At 44.0% G+C, this 6,494-nt stretch overlaps 1 long non-coding RNA gene across 1 annotated transcript in view; it reads right to left on the minus strand.

Annotated features, from left to right (window-relative positions):
• LOC127334000 (uncharacterized) overlaps positions 1-3,686 on the minus strand; it is a 41,337-nt gene extending 37,651 nt beyond the window's left edge. The window contains exon 1 of the long non-coding RNA XR_007871799.2: positions 2,918-3,686. This is a non-coding gene — a long non-coding RNA (uncharacterized lncRNA). The remainder of the gene's footprint in view (positions 1-2,917) is intronic.
• Between the last annotated feature and the right edge of the window lie 2,808 nt (positions 3,687-6,494).

Raw genomic sequence — 6,494 nt, forward strand, 5'->3', positions numbered from 1 at the left:
GAATATAGCACATGATGTTAGTTTGACTAGCAGATATCAAAGTGATCCAGGAATGGAACACTGGACAGCGGTCAAGAATATCCTGAAGTACTTGAAAAGAACTAAGGATATGTTTCTTTGTTATGGAGGTGACCAAGAGCTCGTTGTAAGTGGTTACACCGATGCAAGTTGGAACACTGATCCTGATGACTCTAAGTCACAGTCTGGGTACGTGTTTATATTGAATGGTGCTGCAGTAAGCTGGGCAAGCTCGAAGCAGTGCACGGTGGCGAAGTCTTCAATAGAATCGGGGTACATAGCGGCTTCAGAGGCTTCATCAGAAGCGGTATGGATGAAGACGTTCATTGTAGAGCTCGGTGTGGTTCCTAGTGCATTGGACCCATTAATCATCTACTGTGATAACATGGGTGCCATCGCCAATGCACAAGAACCAAGGTCACACAAGAGGCTGAAGCATATCAAGCTGCGTTACCACTCGATTCGCGAGTACATCGAAGATGGAGAAGTAAAGATTTGCAAAGTACACACTGATCTGAATGTAGCAGATCCGTTGCCTAAAGCTCTCCCTAGGGCAAAGCATGACCAACACCAGAATGCCATGGGTGTTAGGTATATTACAATGTAATCTAGATTATTGACTCTAGTGCAAGTGGGAGACTGAAGGAGATATGCCCTAGAGGCAATAATAAAGTGGTTATTATTTATACCTTTATGTTTATGATAAATGTTTATATATCATGCTATAATTGTATTAACCGAAATATTAGTACATGTGTGATATGTAGACAAACAAAGAGTCCCTAGTATGCCTCTTAACTAGCTTGTTGATTAATGGATGATTAGTTTCATAATCATGAACGTTGGATGTTATTAATAACAAGGTTATATCATTGTATGAATGATGTAATGGACACACCCAATTAAGCGTAGCATAAGATCTCGTCATTAAGTTATTTGCTATAAGCTTTCGATACATAGTTACCTAGTCCTTATGACCATGAGATCATATAAATCACTTATACCGGAAAGGTACTTTGATTACACCAAACGCCACTGCGTAAATGGGTGGTTATAAAGGTGGGATTAAGTATCCGGAAAGTATGAGTTGAAGCATATGGATCAACAGTGGGATTTGTCCATCCCGATGACGGATAGATATACTCTGGGCCCTCTCGGTGGAATGTCGTCTAATGTCTTGCAAGCATATGAATATGTTCATAAGAGACCACATACCACGGTACGAGTAAAGAGTACTTGTCAGGAGACGAGGTTGAACAAAGGTATAGAGTGATACCGATGATCAAACCTCGGACAAGTAAAATATCGCGTGACAAAGGGAATTGGTATCGTATGTGAATGGTTCATTCGATCACTAAAGTCATCGTTGAATATGTGGGAGCCATTATGGATCTCCAGATCCCGCTATTGGTTATTGGTCAGAGTGAGTACTCAACCATGTCCGCATAGTTCACGAACCGTAGGGTGACACACTTAAAGTTGGATGTTGAAATGGTAGAACTTGAATATGGAATGGAGTTCGAATATTTGTTCGGAGTCCCGGATGAGATCCCGGACATCACGAGGAGTTCCGGAATGGTCCGGAGAATAAGATTCATATATAGGATGTCATTTTATGTGATTTAAAATGATTCGGAAGGTTCTATGGAAGGTTCTAGAAGGTTCTAGAAAAGTCCGGAAGAAACCACCAAGGAAGGTGGAGTCCCTCTGGGACTCCACCTCCATGGCCGGCCAACCCTAGAGGGGGAGGAGTCCCAAGTGGACTCCCCCTATGGGGGCCGGCCACCCCCCCACATGGAAGGGGGGAATCCCACCCCTAGTGAGATTCCCACCTTGGGTAGGTTTCCCTATCACATGGAAGGTTTTGGGTTCGGGTCTTATTCGGAGACTTGTAGTCCAACACTTGGGGCTTCCACCTATATAATGAGGGGCCAAGGGGAGGGGGCCGGCCACACCAAGACCACAGCCTGGCCGCACCCCCAAGTGGCCGGCCACCCCCTCCCAAACCCTAGCCGCCCCCTCTCCTCCATAAGCTCCCGCACGCTTAGCGAAGCTCCACCGGAGTTCTCCACCGCCACCGACACCACGCCGTCGTGCTGTCGGATTCAAGAGGAGCTACTACTTCCGCTGCCTGCTGGAACGAGAGGTGGACGTCGTCTTCATCAACAACCGAACGTGTGACCGAGTACGGAGGTGCTGCCCGTTCGTGGCGCCGGTGATCAAGATCTTCTACGCGCTTTTGCAAGCGGCAAGTGAACGTCTACCGCAGCAACAAGAGCCTCATCTTGTAGGCTTTGGAATCTCTTCAAGGGTGAGACTCGATAATCCCCTCGTTGCTACCGTCTTCTAGATTGCATCTTGGCTTGGATTGCGTGTTCGCGGTAGGAAATTTTTTGTTTTCTATGCAACGTTATCCTACAGAAAAACCATATGGAGTACTAATAATGTTTATATGCTTCATGTATGTACAACTAATTTGCTCTCGTGATACAAATCATTCATCAGCTAGCAAGTGAATTGTCTTAATTCAGCATAAATATATGGTTTGCACAATGCAAGAGAATATAATGTAATTCTGCTAATGATGACAAATAAAAAGCACTGAACCTAAAAAGTAAAAATAGAAGGTTGCTCTTTTCTGTTCAATAGAGCAGTTTAATTCAGGCAGTTCATGTCTTTCAAATTTTTAGTATAGATGCCTTGGTGATTCAAGGATGCTCACCGCTCAAAGCACATCAAGATACAAAACGAAAAACAACAAAACTCGACATCTCCTTACACATGTCTGAAGCATGCTACATGTACCCTGATGGAGGCGCCGATCTGCTTTCTATATGAGATGAAATAATAAAACTAAGGCATGCTACTCATAAAGATAAATGAATGTATAGTAATGTACCTGAGAATAAGTGATCCCGCAAAGATATATATCATGCATCTCATTTTCATCACCTCTGTTGATCTCCATTTACATAAGAAAAAACTGATATTAAATATGCAATTTCGAGTGCCAGTAACCATAAGCTTATTCGCAAGAATTAGATCATCATAATAGGAGAATCTGGTTCCAAAATCAGTATTTTCAAATTGTAGATAGTAGAGCAATTATGATTTGTAGCCACCAATCCTTGTATAAGACAATGCATTAAAGTTACTATTCTAGATCACAAAAATGATGAGCTGAAATAAATTATGGAAAGCTGATGTATATCTGAACATGAGAACCTGAGAGGAACGTATTTCAAATATTCTTCTACCTATTCTGAAAACTGGTCTACAAACAAATGTCAAAATTTTGGTTGGAAGCACAAACATGAGATTATCCCTTGTTGTAAATGTCTATCAAGTATACATCAAGGGGAAATGTCAGGATTGCTAAGATTTCCTTACATCATGAACTACAGATTCTGAGTTACCTCACATTTGCGAAAACCACTTAAAAGTAGATATTATTATTGGATTTACCTCCAGCAGCTCCCACATGTCAGAATTAACTCATGTATGTTGGTAGTGTTAATTCCTGTCAGAAGAAGGATTAAACCAACATGAGTTCCTAGTGGGATATATTAGGGAAATACAAAATATGACTAATCGGTAGAACATATTGGCAAACTTCTACTGTTGAACATTCCATAAAACAGTAACTGTGTTGCATCCTTTGTGGCTTTGGCTGCAGTCTGCAGAGTTATAAAATTATAGCAGGATCCACACAGCAAATGTTTGATAGCCTGTCGAACATGAAAATAACAGGTACGTACAGTCTTAAGTGATACGCAGGGATTAGCGAAAATTCAGCCCGAAGCCATACCCAAAGCCCGTCCCGGCCCGATTGATGGCCAAGTATACTCGGCGCTGGATAAGTGAAAAAATGATAAGTTTCAAAACCATATGTACTACATACCCATGATTAACAACATACTGGAACTTGAGAAAATGGTCGCGAGGTTGAAAGGCAATTTTCAAGTCATAGTGTACAGTGTTCAAGTCCTGGCTTGCCTAGTCCCTATTTTTGTAAGCTTTGACAACATTAAGTTAAGTTGTTAATCTAGCACCAATGTGCATGAATAAAAAAAGTATGCCCTATCTAAATTTGCTGCTTCACACCAGGAACGGGACAAAGAACCAGGAATAGGATCATAGTGCAATTACTGGAAAAGGAAAAAAATAGAGAAGCTGGTGTTTATGTCTTGTTAAACCTGAGTCAACATGATGAACACCTGAGCATTTCATTATTCACATCATGGTTTATATTTCTTGTTGAGCATACAACATAAATTTGTGCCTGCAACCTATTTGGATTTTCCTCAAACACCTTATATGCATAGATACAAAACATCAACAGAAACAAAGATGCGAAATTGTGGGTAGGGGATGAGAGAGGGGAGGAGCTTATGAGTGCCCTTGCCTGGCTTGTAGTGGTCAAGAATGACATTGGCGTCCTCAAGCCAGAGGATGATGGAAAGGGGGCTTCAAGGAGACAATCTTTCACATCACATCTTCTTACTGCTGCCTCTCTAGCTCCTCCGACTGCTCCTCCTTCCTATGTCGCCTCCTCTCTTTCCCCCTTTAGCCACCAGGAGGGAGCAGAATGCTGCCGCCGCCGTCCTCCTGCCTCCTCTCGTGAGGTGCCGTGATGGCCATCCATGTTCCTTGTGCAGAAATGGAAGAGGGTTGAGAGGAGGAAGGAAGGAGGCAGCTCCTCTCCCGCATCAGCCGCTGGCGCTGAACCTGCTCCAGTAACCAATCTCTGCATCGACATGTCGTAGCTCGCGCGCTCCTCCAAGCCGCTGGTTTCCTGCGGTGCTGTGATGCGAGTTTGGAGAGGGAGGGCGCCGGACTGGACGCGGGGAGAGGAAAGGAACGAGGCGAAGGTTCTCTAGCTGTCTCTCGCGAGGAGTCTCGCCGGTAGAGGCCGGGGCGTCGCAGGGAACAGTGAAAGCGGCCGAGGCGCATGAGATCTCCAGCGGCTAGTGAGGAAGACAAGACGAGGTCAAGAATTCACGGGAGCTCCGGCGGCAAGTGGGGTGGTCTGAGGAGGATTCATGGCGGTGGGGAGCTGGCAATCCCTGATCCGGCGTGGCAACAGTGAGACTCCGCCGGCCTGCCCAGGTGTGCATTCCAAGCCAACAGTCTGGCCGGAGAGGAGGAGGCATTCAGAGGGATAGGAAGAGCTCCACATTATTGGGAAGCGGGAGGAGGCGGAGGGTGGTCGGCGGCAGCAGCTACGCGGGGGGAGGAGAATGTCGACTTCGGAGGCGAGGGTTTCGGGTGCTGGGGTGCCTGGGTTCCTTTCCATTATGACAATGTAGTTGGGCTTGGCCCAGTTGGAGGCGTGTGGGACGACGGAACGCTCGACGAAGCGGGTTGACGAGGAAGGGACGACCAAACTGGGGGAGAAGGGGAAACAGGTTCGTTCTTTTTAAGTACTATATATATAAAGAGAGATAATCCCACAAATTTTAAAAACCACTATGGGCGTTTAACCAACCGTGGACCAACCAGCAAAGTCATTCATTGTTGTATGAATTGGAATTATCTACCTTAATTTTTTAGGAGAGAGATCTGTATGTGGATATAATATTATGTTCAACGACCACAGATATAGCGACACGATGATGATGCAGCAAGATTCTAGAAATGGTACATTGAGGTTTCTGAAATGTGTGGGGTATAACATGCGCTCACTATCATTACAATGTCTTATGCAGTTTGCTTTATTTTTACACATTGCTTGGTTATATTGCAGAGTGGACATTCTTCAGTTTGCTGCCCCACGTGTGGACCGAGATCCTCCTGCCCATCGTCTCCCTAATGCTAGGGCATTACACTTCTGCATGGTCTACATGTACAAACCGTCTCAGAGGAACCACAGCATTCTAATTCGCTGGACGCTACAATGAAAATCACTAGCAGCTTCTTCTTCCCTTTTGGCCATTTACCTCATCCAATCTTCGTTGTCCATGCACATCAAAGAAGATTGCAAGTAAATTTGTTTGTGCATATTTTATTTTACGTAGACAAGGTGTTTGATGGAGATACCAGGTAAAAATAAATATATGAATTTTGTATCCACCACTCAATAGCATAACGCTTGAGGGAGTTCTCGAGTGATCTGCACTGCATATATGATGGATGTTCTACTGAATATGGACTAGCGTAAGACTGTCTAGGAGTGAGAGGATTGTCAAGGATTTAAGTTGGTTCTGTTTCACGCCTTAATTCTAGCATTTGGATATGCCGCTTTCATTAGTCTGACTCTGTAAAGTAAAAGTCTCACTCATTTTACTAGAAAACGTGTTCAGGCTAATCCACTTCAATTCAATGATTATTCTTTACAAACTGATCCCAGGGTAGAAATAATGATTTGGCAATTTACTGAAATGCTGAAGTAATTATAACCTCCATTTAGTGTTCACTTTCTTCCCTTTGCTGAAATGCTGAAGTAATCTCAATCGTGCAGCCATCACTAGCATCTG

The sequence above is a fragment of the Lolium perenne genome, chromosome 2 (genome assembly GCF_019359855.2).
Source record: "Lolium perenne isolate Kyuss_39 chromosome 2, Kyuss_2.0, whole genome shotgun sequence".
Classification (NCBI taxonomy): domain Eukaryota; kingdom Viridiplantae; phylum Streptophyta; class Magnoliopsida; order Poales; family Poaceae; genus Lolium; species Lolium perenne.